Source organism: Rattus norvegicus, chromosome 3 (genome assembly GCF_021556685.1).
Source record: "Rattus norvegicus strain SHRSP/BbbUtx chromosome 3, alternate assembly SHRSP_T2T, whole genome shotgun sequence".
NCBI classification, from domain to species: Eukaryota; Metazoa; Chordata; class Mammalia; order Rodentia; family Muridae; genus Rattus; species Rattus norvegicus.
In genome coordinates, this window is record NC_141536.1 from 114564396 (window position 1) to 114577447 (window position 13052).

The 13052-nt window shown below is 47.6% G+C and overlaps 1 long non-coding RNA gene across 5 annotated transcripts; it reads left to right on the plus strand.

Moving 5' to 3' along the window:
• The first annotated feature begins 4220 nt into the window (after positions 1–4220).
• Positions 4221–9571, plus strand: LOC108350459 (uncharacterized). 5 transcript variants are annotated; one of them, XR_015683776.1, is made up of 5 exons: positions 4221–4334; positions 7745–7917; positions 8473–8573; positions 8972–9212; positions 9294–9571. It is a non-coding gene; the product is annotated as an uncharacterized LOC108350459 (long non-coding RNA). The 5 variants fall into 5 exon arrangements; XR_015683773.1 differs by having other exon boundaries at positions 4235–4334; positions 8473–8526; positions 8960–9212; XR_015683772.1 differs by having other exon boundaries at positions 4237–4334; positions 8960–9212.
• The last annotated feature ends 3481 nt before the right edge of the window (positions 9572–13052 follow it).

A 13052-nucleotide genomic window follows, 5' to 3' on the forward strand; every position in this document is an offset into this window, starting at 1 on the left:
TTTATTCATATTTTGAGACTGGGTGTGGTGGTTTGAATGAGAATGGCCCCCTTGCGCTCATACGCGCATATATTTGAATGCTTGGTTCTGTTAACGGAACTATTTGGGAAAGATTAGGAGGTGGGGCCTTGTTACCGGAGGTGTGTCACTGGGGATGGGCCTTGAGGTTATCCTTGTGCCTGTTGTCTGTAGATCAGGATTTAAAGCTTCCAGCTCTGTATCTGCTGCCTAGCGCCATGCTTCCTGCCTTGATGGTAATGAACTAACCTTCTGAAAGTGTAAAGAAGGCCCTAATTAAATGCTTCCTTTCATCAGAGTTGTCCGGGTCCTGGTGTCTCTTCACAACAATAGATCAGTGACTGACTCCCCGTGTGGCCAGGGCTGGTCCTTCTGCTAAGTGTCGTGATAACGTGGTGTGCCAGTGTGCGCCCCTTAGAATCAGATACCTTGTTTTCAGCTTACGGTCAGAGATAGAGCCTGGAATCTTGGCCGAGCTAGACAGGTGCTCTGCCACGGCACACCCCTAGCGTGCGTTTGATTCTTTCATAGAATCTCCCTATCTGTGCACATCACTGTCTGTTCTTTGGTGGTGTCCTACCTTAACATACTAATCTTAGTTGTGTTAAACATGGCTGGGGTGGTGACTCTAACGACCCATTTCTACTGTGTGTCAGGCCTGCTTTGTTCAGACTGCACCTCTGCTTACAGTGTGCCTTGTCACTGTTGCTGGGAGCTAGACATGATGTACCGGGTAAGGAGCTGAGTAAGAAGGCGGTTAGTGATGTAAGGGCTGAGACGAGGGAGCTGCGAAGTTTTCTGTGGCGATGGGGTTAGTTCTTCTGGTGAGCCTGTCACTGGGTTGCTTCTCAGTTCTACCCTATAGGTTCTGGAGGAATCCCCATTCCCAGAGTCACACAGTCTAATAAACCAGCAGTGATTTGTGTGCTAAAGCACCCTCTCTTCCCCTGCCTAGTGTGTTCAAGGCCCTGGGTCCAGTGCCCTGCTCATACATACGTACTCCCAAAAGAATGTTTTCTCGAGTTACATTATTCAAAGGTGTAGATAGAGGCTAATTACTGGGAAAGAATTACCTTTAAATTAGATATGTTGGAAACATCGAAGATTTTTCTTTTCAAGTAGAATCCACAGAAAAATAGTTGGGTCTGGTAGTGCTGGAGTGTGAGGGCAGAGCCTTGTATTCTCCATTGAACTGTGCCCCAGACCTCTCTGTATTTTTGAAATTTTATTATTGTCCTAAAAAAGCAATGAGCTTTACTGACTTCTATTAGTCTAATTTGTTATTTTTTACACCTCTTTTTAAAATGTCATTTTTCCAAATTACTAACAACCACATTGACATTGGGGAAAAACTGTTTGACTAGTTTGGCATCTAATTTTCCCTCCAAAAAACTTAGCAATAAAATGGAAATTGAAGTAGATGTTTGTCTTGAGAGCAAAGCCTCATTACTAGCAAGGCTGTGTCTCAAAGGATGCTTTTTGCTCCTCCCACCAGAAGCATGATGAACCCGCTGAGCTGGAGGTAGAACGCCAAGTTCTGTAAGTGTAGAGGCCCTGTGACTTGGAAGCCTGGCTTGTCAGCACAGCCTCTAGCTTCCCTCACTGCCTTGGACGGCATGCAGAGAAATGCACCTAGGAGTGATAGTTGTAAGCAAAAGGGTAGAGATGTGCCAGGCGACCGGACCCATGGATGCCCTGGCCTCAGGAGGCATTGCTGTATCTGGAGCATCCGTTACTTAGCAATGGAAGGAACCGGAGAGTGATACCTAGCAGAATAATTGTGTTGAGTGAAAGAATCCAGGTTTCCTTAAAACGAGATGTGAAAGTTTCCCAAAGTATAAACTATAATCGTGGAATTGGGTTAATGGTTGTGTAGGGATGGAAGTGGGCGTTACTGAGGGGCATGAAGCGGCTTTTGGAATAGTAGGTGTCGGTGGTGTGGTAATAGTGTCACAGTGTGTACAAACATCAAGACTCCCAAGAGTATGCTTCAAGCATGCTGTAGAAAGGGGTCTTAGCTTGGGCTCTTAACCCTCCCTGCAGAAATGGAGAAGGCAGACAACAAAGGATGAACAGACAGAGGTGACTTTTTAGTGGCCGGTCAGTAACAATGCAAATGCAAAGGTAATATTCTGAGCTCATCTCGGGCCACAGGATGCAAGCCGGGCCACAGGATGCAAGCCGGGAGAGGCTTCCAGTGTGGCAGCTCTATCCTCAGCTAGCCTCTGGGTGCCAGGGAGAGACTGCCGATAAATGTCAGAGTTCTAAGCTCTTGGGTAAGAGCAATCCTTGGCAGAGCCAGTCTGCAGAGAGCAGATCCCTAGTCCCTGGGAAATACAGAAGTCTAGGGCCCTGCCTCCTCCTTACAGGCCAAGTGGCTTCTCAAGGCAGGATCCACTGCCCTGCATGTGGAGCAGGCACAGTCCTAGCAGGAGTGGGCACCAGTTCCTCTGCATGTGACAAGCCTACAGGTTCCACCTCGGGGTGGGTGTCCCAGGAGCATCTTCCTTCCCTGGGAGCCAGACTGAAATCTTTAGGTTTCCTTGGAAGAGAACAGGTAAGTAAGTCTGGGAATTGTCCCCAACCCCAGCTGGGACCCAGCAGAGAGATGGCATCCCCCATTACATAGTGCCTGGCGGGGGCCGTGTGCAAGTGAAATTAAAAATGTAAATTGGGAGAGAGCTATCAAACCCAAGTGGGGAAAGAATAGGCCAGGCAAACCTGAGTGAGTCCTCAGTGAGAATGCAGCCCTCTCCCCTCTGAGGCAAAGGAAACAGACATGTCCCGCAGGGCCTTGTGGGTATTAAATGCAGCTAGGAGTTTTCGCATGGGTCTGTGCCAGTTGGGCTATTAAAGCTTCATTCATTAGGAGTAGATACCTGGTTGTTAAAGGGGCAGTTCTTATCATTAGTGGGGTGGGTTTAATTCATTATGACTGCAATCTGTCAAAGGTAGCCCTGGGAGCCAGGGTTTGCATTTGGAGGTCTGATTGGTTGCCTTAGCACTCAGCTGTCCACGCTGGGCTGTTGTGGAGCTCAGACAGATGTTGGGGGCCTCCTGAAGCTCTAACCAGCTAGGATAGCTGTAGTGGGAGGGTGGACTCTTCACTCTATTATTTAAATTGCGTTTGTGTTTCAAGATTGCAACCACTAGAGGGCAGAATTCCTCAATAGACTTCTATCATGTAGATAGAAATCCAGCTGTCTTGTCACAGAGATGTGCAGTTTGAAGTGACTTTCTACTAGAGAGGGGGTTGTTCTTTCAAATGCAGGATACCAATTCCTTTTAAACATCCACTTTGCCTCACAAATGCTATTGTGGAAGAATCATACGCGCTTTCTTCATAAGGTGTGGGGGTGTTTCTGGCATCTTCCAAGTCACAGATCACAGGGTTCAAACAGGTTTATTTAATTTTATTATTTATTTGAGACAGAGTCTCACTATGCAACCTTGTCTGGCTTTGGATTTGCTATGTGGATAAAGCTGACTTAGAACTCACAGAGATCCTTTCCTGCCTGTCTCCTGAGTGCTGGAATTAAAGCTGTGTACCCATGCTGGGCCTCAGACAAGTTTATCCCGGGTCCAACTTGAAGTCAGGATTGTGGGACAACTGCAGAGTCATTGACCTGCAGGTGTGGCATTGTTCAAGTTGAATTACTCTCTACCCCTAGACTCAGCTTAGCTTTCTAAGAGTGAGTAGTGAGGAAAGCAGAAATACACAGAGCCTACATTTCCTGCCAGGGCAGCACAGGTGAGCGAGTCAATGACAGATCAAGGAGCTGAGACTCCTTGGGCTCTGGCTTGTGAGGCACTGGCATCTTAACAGCAGGCCATTGTTTCAGAAAAATTCCAGAAGTGACTGGGGTGAGAATAGACAGAGCCTGGCAGAGGCAGGAGATGCCTCTGGGATTCTTGGGGAGCAGCTGAGTGTCAGGCACCCAGCTGTGTCACTGCTGGGGGTGGGGTCGGATGCCAGCGGAGGCACTCAGTGCTTAGCATGAAATGCGATCCCTGCCCTTCAGAGATTGGCTGCTACTCTGATGTTGTTGTATTGGACCCTCCTAGGAGCCAGAAATGCTACTGGGGGAAGGGGTGTCACAATGCTTTTACAATGGATACAGAAAGGTCAGCATTTATTGAGCATTTAACACGTGACATATGCGGTGTTTCAGTCCACTTGTGCAAGTAAACTAAAAACCCTTGAGTACTGAGATTCCTAGATTAGATGGAATTTGCTCAAGGTAGCAGCAGGTTAGAGGTTGCCAGAGCAGCTGGCCTCCAGTCAGCTCCTGAGGCCAGTATGCTAAGAAGGCAAGGTGAGTGCCTTTATCAGGGTTTTGCTTTGTTTTTCTTTGGGAGTTGGGATGAGGTGGGAGAGAGAGGTACAGAAGACAGGAGGTTTCCAGGGAAAGGAAGTAGAGTTTCGAGGAAGGAACAGTTATTTCCTTAAGGTCTTGAGTGCAGACGGGGCTGTGTGTGTGCCTGTGGTCACACTATGCTCCATGTGAATGAAGAACACAGCTGGGGGATGCTTGAAACAGCAAAATGAGGAGGGGACAGCCAGCCCCTAGCCGCTTCCTGCAATCCCAGTCCCCTGCCTGGTCAATCCCAGCAATACAAACTCTGGGTCACTGCTGGAAGGTGGCACCTAGTAGGGACAGCTCTTGAGGCAGTGAGGCAGGTTCACCATAATTTGAGCTGTGAATGGCTGGCTCCTGGTCTGGGATGGACAGCTGGATTCATCTGCGGGAGGCTGCAGCATTGCTGTCCAGGAGGGCTTCTCCCGGAAGGCTCTGCACCAAAGGACTTCTCCCAGGCTGTCCTTGAGGAGCAGCTGCGTGATGAGCACTGAGCTGGGGCAGCAGGACGGGGTGGGCGCTATGTGTGGGACCTAAAGTCCTCAGGCAGGAGCTGACAGTGCCACCTGGCAAACAAGCCCCTGGCTGTGTACCACTGCGGGGCGCCAGGCACCAGGCACCCTGGGACCTGGCGACCTGATGTCTGCAGAGGATGGGGAGCAGCCAAGGCCAGAACTCTGTGGTGACTGATTTTCAAACACAATTGGAAGCAGTAAACCCATGAATTTCACACTTTCATGTCCAGATACAAAGTGGGCAACAGAGTTGGATGGCATCAAAACTCTGGGAAGTTTTTAAACACAGACTTGCAATTGATTTAAGGACTGAAAGAGAATACATCTCTTCCTCATGATGAGTGAAAATCCTACCCACATGAGTCAGTGAATGAAAAAAAAAAAAAAAAGGAACATGTGGCCAGGCTGCTCTTGCTTGCTTCCTCAGTTTACCTAAGTAGAAAGCTAAGAGGCAGACGGAGTGGTTGACAGACTAAGAGCATGCTGTCAGGGTTACAGCAATCTGCCTGGGGAGAGGAGAGACTGACTCTGCACAGGTGGGGTCGGGGTTGGGGGGGGTGGTAGGGGGATGGGGGATGGGGTGGGGCTGAAGCTCTTAGCCGAAGGCAGTGTTCAACAATGGGGATTCCTTGAACGTTATTCCTTGTTGGGGAATGTCCATCCGTGTCCACACGCCAGGGCTGCATGACTTTTATCTTATTCCTGCAGCACCTAGTAAGTAACTAGAAAGTTCTCTAGTTAGCAATAGTGTGTGGGTTGGCTAGAAAGATGGCTAGTGATTAAAAACACAGACCGCTCTTCCAGAGGACCTCAGCTGGGCTCCCAACATCCACAACTGCCTATAACTCAGGCTTTCAGGAAGATCTGTAGTCTCCAAGAGCACCTGCACTTACTATACATACATGCATGCATGCATGCAGGCGTGCACGCACACACACACACACACAAACACACACACACAAACACTATAAAAATAACCCAAATAATATTAAAGCTGGGTGTGGTGGTGCACACCTTTAATCCCGGCACTCTGGGAGGCAAGGCAGAGGCAGGCATATTTCTGTGAGTGCAAGGCCGGCTTGGTCTACAAAGGGAGTACAGAATAGCAAGGGTTACAAAGAAACCTTGTCTTGAAAAACCAAAATCACCATCATCGTCTTTAAAAAGAATAGTACAGATACAATAGAAAAGGCAGGATGAGGATTTTGCCTTCCAGGCTCAGTCTTCTCCCAAGTGCTGTCCAGACCCAACAGGAATTCTAAGGTACTGCCCTAACCCTAGCCTGAACCCCTGAAGATCAAGTCTTTCCCTCTAACTTATAAGAAGGGCCAGGGTGCCAGCACAGACTCTAAAGTGTGTAAGAGGTACTTGTGACACTGAGGGAACCTGGAGGGCAATATGTGTCTCTCTGCCAGTGATTGGGGTAATGGCTCCTTTTGGTAGAGAGCAACCAGCTTCATAAGTTCCTGAGGAATTCTGGCTTTTGTTCAACCATCAGAACTTGGGGAAATAGAGTTTCCTTTGGACCTGACAGGTTCCACTGGGTCCCTCCCTTCCTCTGGTTGAAGAGAACATAGAGGAATTGCTTGTTCTCACTACCACATAAAAACTTCAGAGAACAGTAGGTCTTCAGAGAATGTACACAAGTTCAGAGCGTTCTGTTGGTTCTCACAGGGCAGAAGAAAAAATAGACCCTGAAGCCTTTTTGAGAAGGTAGCATTTCTTTCTTTCTTTCTTTCTTTTTTTTTTTTTTTTCATTTTTTCGGACCTGGGGACCGAACCCAGGGCCTTGTGTTTGCTAGGCAAGCGCTCTACCACTGAGCTAAATCCCCAACCCCGTAGCATTTCTTTCTTAATGACCACATTTACCTGGGACCAAGCAGAACTGCTCAGCTGAGGAGAGTGGGGCTTAGAAAAGATGATTTGAAAGGGGGTTCAAGGTAGCTTAGGAACAGTATCTTACCCCAACAGCACCTCAGGCCCGGGGTTTTCTCAAGGTCTTTTTTTTTTTTTTTTTTTTTTTTTTAAGAAATACTTTGCTTTTAAGAATTTAATGAGCATTGGTGTTTCACCTGCATGTGTGAGGTTGTCAGAACCTCTGGTGCTGAAGTTACCGGCTGTTGGGAGTTGCCGTGTGGGTGCTGGGAACTGAACCCACTGGAAGTGCAGTCAGTGCTCCTAACCACTGAACAATCCCTCCAGCCTTTCTCAAGGTCTTTATGAGTTTGGCTTCTTGTGCTAGAGCGATAGACTCAAGGGAACAAGGTCTGTTCTCTCAGTGGATAGCCACGAGAGACTCGGAGTCCTGGCTCTTGACTAGAGTCTTTAGGGTCATTGACATCCAGAATCTTCCACTTGATGCTGGACAGGCTGAGAACTCTAGAATTGAAGCCGCCTGTGTCAGGTAGTGGTGAGGAACTCACTCAACATGGCTGCTGTGGTACTCTCACCCCCACCCCAAGTTGTTCTGTGGTCCAAAGGCTCACTCTGTCCTCTCCTCTGAGATGACATGATGACACAAGTTCTGGAGAGCACCCAAGACAGCTGGTCACCAAAGTGGGGTGGGAGGAATGGGGTGATGGCCTGCCTGGTGGTCAGGCCACTAGCCACCAGCCACTGCTGCTCCAGAAAGGCTCAGACCCAAAGAATTCCCAGCCTGTCCCCATGTGAATATCCCGTTAAATATCTATTTGTTATCTGTAAAACATGGCTGCTGTTACAGCTCAGTCGGTTGAGTACTTTCCTAGCATGTGTGAAACTCTGGGTTCAATCTTCAGCACTACATAAAACCAGGCATGGTGGTGGTATTAGTCTAGAGTTACAGAATCTTGAAATGTCTCTATATATTGACAGGAATTTATTGGAATGACTTATGGTCTGCAGTCCAACTAGCCCAACAATGGTCAGCGGTGAATGGGAAGTTCAAGAATCTAGTAGTTGCTCAGTCCCATGAGGCTGAGTGCCTCAGCTGGTCTTCTGTATAAGAAGTATTTCCAACAGAGGTGCTAGGAGATAAGTGCCACCAGGTAATGAAGAAGGAACCCTTTCTTTTTCAGTCACCCTTATGTAGGCCTCCAGCAGAAGGTATTGCCCAGATTAAAGGTGTGCACCAGCACTCCTGCACCTAAGCTGTTCTTTCCTTGGAGCTTGCTCTGTCCCAGACTGGTCTTGAACTCAGAGACCTTCTTGCCTCTGTCTCCTGGGACTAAAGGTGTGGATCACCTTGGCTGGGCCTAAGCTTTTCATGGCCACTATACCTCAATAACCAAAAGCATGTGTCATCCCAAGTCAAGATCTGGATCAGAAGCCTGCGTCTTCCAACCTAAAGATCCAGATTAGAGATGTACCTATTTCTGGATTGTAGTTCATTCCAAATGTAGTCCAGTTGACAACCAGAAATAGCCATCACAGTGATGAATGCCTATAACCCTAATATGAGGGAGGTAAAGGCAGAAAGATCAGATATTCAAGTTATCCATGTCAACATAGTAAGTCTGAAGCCAGCTTGAGCTTCCCTCTCCACACACACACCCAATTTTATTTCATTTGTTTTGTTTTGTTTTGTTTTATTGGTTAAACAGTTGTCCCTCTACTGGTGTGGGGCAAGTGGACTGCGCCACCAGACAAAAGAACTGGTAAGGTTGAGTGAGCGGCTAACCCTGTGAACTCAGAATTGAGTAAGGTAGGTAGGCGTGGGACCAGCTCTCTGCCAAACTACCTTCTCTGGACCATGTAACCACAATAACCGCTGAGAGGGCCATGACACTCAGTCACGTAGAGGAAATGCCTGAAGTCCATCCCCATGCTCATAGGGCATCACTAGCATTTCAGAATGAGCCAATGGGAAATGTCTACCCCTGGATCCTACCCTCTTCTGTAACTTTACTTTTTTAAGGCTTATTTTTAATGATGGTTCTTAAACATTTTGACCTCCCTTTCAGTCCACCATCCACCAGAGGTAGTGGAAAAGAAAGGATATGGGGTGTGTTTGGGGGTGGGTGGACCTGTTTAGAAAGGGTTCTTTGGAGCAACTCCCATCGCCTATCTGCAATGTCTGGAAATTGATAGTTCTGTTCACAGGTCAATAGTGGCAGCTCGATCTACTTGCAAACATTTTACCAATATACAGCAGTCCAGTTTGGTAGAGTGGGGACAGCAAATGAGAATCAGCAGCAGTGGCACTTCCCAGCAGAGACAGCCTCAGCACAAGACAGCTAGAGAGTCCATGGAGGAACACCAGAAAAAGTTCTTGGCTGTGCCTCTCTAGCAAAGTGAAGATCAGCAAAGACTCAAGACCAACAAGCCTTGCACAGCGAGCTCTGTAAGCAAGCCAAGCTTAGCCTCCATCACTGTCCATTGAGTCCTTTGTATACTGTCTCCAAACATCACGTGTCCTCCACAGGTCTTGGGTCAGCACGTGAGTCTGTCTCAGCTGACATCACTCTGCCAATCAGCCCCGATCCGCAGAAGTGGCAAGAAGCCATGCACACCACCAGACGTTTTTTGGTGCATGTCTCTCTATGGAGTCCTGACAAATGCAGCTCAACTTGTCAGTGTAAGGCGGGCCAATTCATGCATGTCTTTAGCAAAGAATCCTTCATCACGTGTGCTTTCACATGCTTTCTTTAGCAGAACATTCTTTCTCCTGTGTCTGCTTCAGTGAAGTGTTCCTTCATGAGTTTGTCCCAGCAAAAAACCATCCAACACAACTGACTTCCTAAAGAACTTTTGAGTTTCCACTTCACTACTCAAAGTCTATAAAGTCTTTATCTACGTGGAATAAAGTGCACAAATTATTTTACTGAAAGTCATCTGAGAGTGGCTGTTTTACTGAGTTGTAATACTTTGGGGAAGAGTTTTCTCTCTGGAAACATTGATCAATAGACCTTAGGTCCCCAACCCTCCCCAGCAGGCTGAGCTCACACCCCTGCTGTTCCTACCATCCCTGCTGCTGCCATCCACTGCTGCCACTGCCTCTGCCACTGGCATTGGCACTGCCACGGTAGCAGGTGAGACTTGGGATCCCAGCTACATGCCCCTGTTTGGGCTTCCCTTCTGAGAACTGTAACACTTTGGCCATTTCCAGCTGGAACAGAGTCCTACAGAACATCTGGTTCCTTGAAGGACAATACCTGGTGACAAGTATTGGTAATGGGTATACTTCCAGTGACTGATAATAGAGGGAATTAGAATCTAAATGTTGCTTTGACTTCAGCGACGCTGTGAATATGGGTATCACATATATTTGTCTATATTTGCAAACCAGGATTATGCGCTATATGGACTTGAGTTGGGCAGGAGTAGGGGGCTCAGATCCAGTTCAAGGTCCCTCAATGTATAAGCCACAGTGGTTTTTGTTTGTTTGTTTGTTTGTTTGTTTTTGTTTTTGTTTTTTAGATTTTGAGACAGGTTTTCTCTGTGTAGCCCAGGCTGTCCTGGAAGTTGCTCTGTAGACCAGGCTGGCCTCGAACTCACAGAGATCTGCCTGCCTCTTCCTCCTAAGTGCCCACCATGCTTGGCAGAGGGAGGTTCGTTTTAAGAAGTGATAGGCAATGAAGATAAAGAGTTGGCTCAGCAGTTCAGAGCACTTTTTGCTCTTGCAGAGGACCCAGGTTTAGTTCTCAGCATCCATACGGTGGCTTGCAACTCCAAATAAATCATGGCGCATTCAAAGCCTGGCATTTGGGCTGCAAATATAACTCAGTAGTGGTGCATAGTCTATCATGCATGAGATTCAAATCCCAATACTTTAAATAATTAATAAAGGAATAAAGAAATTTAAAACTGATAAAGCAAACCTCAGAGTGTTTGTCTGATGGAACTTGCTGCAGTTCATTGATATTTCTGTTCTGGTGAGGATATACTTAGATGTCTCTGCTGTCTGGAAAGAGAAACTGCGAGACAAGAGGTGAACACTCTGAAGGGGTTGCCACCTCTGCCACCTCTGTCAGTGCACACTTTCCCCCAAGCCTGAACATCCTTAACTTCACCATGGGTGACTCAGTGGCCCCAAAGATTGACACAGAGGGCTGCAATCCAGAGCCAGGCTCTGAGGGCCTGGTTGGCATGGATATGTTCTCGGTGCTTCCTTACAACCCGTAGAACATGTGACATGGAGTTGGGGGCTCAGGCTAATGAGGCTCATCCTTCAGGGCCTGGATCTGAACCTGCTCACCAAACCATAACCAGGCTCAACCTCCAAAGAGATGAGAAAGCTTCACGGGTCCATGTACTACTGCGCCTGTCAAGAGGGACTCATTGGAGTGAGATTGAAGGTTTCTTCTGCACACCCCAGATCCTGGTTCAATTCTTTGTGAAAGAGAAACCATCACAATACACACACACACACACACACACACACACACACACACACACACACACACACACACACACACACACAAACTACAGGACTGGTTCAAAGAAGAGAGAACATGAGTCGAGTGGGTCCCATGGAAATCAGGCATGGTGCTGCACACCTGAGAGGGCCAGAGGTTTCAGATCAAGCTCAGCTACAGGTTTGAGTTCAAGGCCAGCTTGTCCGAGAGAGAGAGAGAGAGAGAGAGAGAGAGAGAGAGAGAGAGAGAGAGAGAGAGAGAGAGAGAGAGAGACATACCTGGAATCCCAGCAATTCAGGAGGTAGAGGCAGGAGGATCAGTAATTCAAGGCCAGTCTGAACTATGAGTAGAACCATCTCAAAAAACTTTTTAAATGTCAAACTCGTAGAGGTAGAGCAGGATGGTGGCGAGCAGACGCTTGAGCGATAATTATGACTGTGTATGTCCACTGAGCAGATACTTGAATGATGACGGTTACGACTGTGTATGTCCTTACATGAGAGAGGGTTGAGCAGATGCCTGGGGGATAATCATGACTGTGCATCCAAACTCGAGGGCTATGACGACTGCAGCAGTTGCTTTATGATGGGCGTCGGCCAAGTGCTCCACGTGGGACAGGGGTCTTGTGGACCACCTTACCTGTCTTAACCATCAACCTCTCAGCAGCTCCAGGAAGTAGTCAGCAGACCAGACAATTACCGTTCACCTGACTGGTTAAGCCCAGGCAATACACATAAAAGGCTTATTGTGGTCTTAGCGGAAATGCTAGGGGAGCACGTTTGTGACCTGGACATAGAGAAGGTGTGCCAGCACTGTGGAGGACACCAAGCATTCTCCACCCACACAAACTGCTTTTCTACCATAAGGCTGCTGAGGTGGTTCTGGGTAAAGGCCTTTGCAGCTAGCTTGAGTTGGCTTTGAGCCCCACCTCCACCCTACCTACCCCTCCCCCACAGCCACCCTCGACTCCACACAGTGGACAACTGACTTCCACAAGTTGTCGTCTGTCCTCCACACACTTGTACCCACCGCATACATATACGCAAGATAAAGTGCAATACAGTTTCTTTAGAAATAAAATAAACCCTGCTGATAATATAAGGTGAACCACTTGGAGGGGAAAAACAACCCAGTGAGAAAGAGACGTGGGTTGTAAACGAGCGACCCTCATAAGAAAGGGCACAACTAATATGTACCTGGAAGACTAAAAGCCCAACGGACAGACAACAGAGTTCAAACAAAATCATTTTGTGCAAAGAATAAGAATGGTCATGACCTGTTGGGAAAGGACAGAAAGACAGGCTCTTTTGTGTACTCTGGAGCCGCACTTAAACATTACCTTTACGCTCTTTTCTTTTGTGTTATGTGTATAGGTGCTTTGCCGGAATGTATACCTGTGCACCACATGTGTACAGTCCATAGAGGTCAGAAGACGGCATCAGATCCCCTGGAACTGGAGCTACAGACCGTCATGAGCCTTTATGTGGGTGCTGAGAATTGAACCTGGTCCTTTAAAAGATCAGCCAGTGTTCTTAACCACTGAGCCATCTCACTAATCCTTTAAATATTATCCTCTTTAAACCAATTACTGATTACGGTGTGTGTGCATACACAAGCATGCCGTAATGCATTGGTGGAGGTCTGACGACAACTCTGTGGAACTGATCCTACCTTTCTGTAGGCTCCAGGGATCTGACTTAGGCTGTCAGACTTGTGTGCTGAGCTTCTTTACCCACTGAGCCATCTAAGAGGTTCCTGGAGGCACAGTCAACACCCTCCATGTTTTAAATGCACTGATCAGGAATTTTAGTCTTTTGTGTCTACCC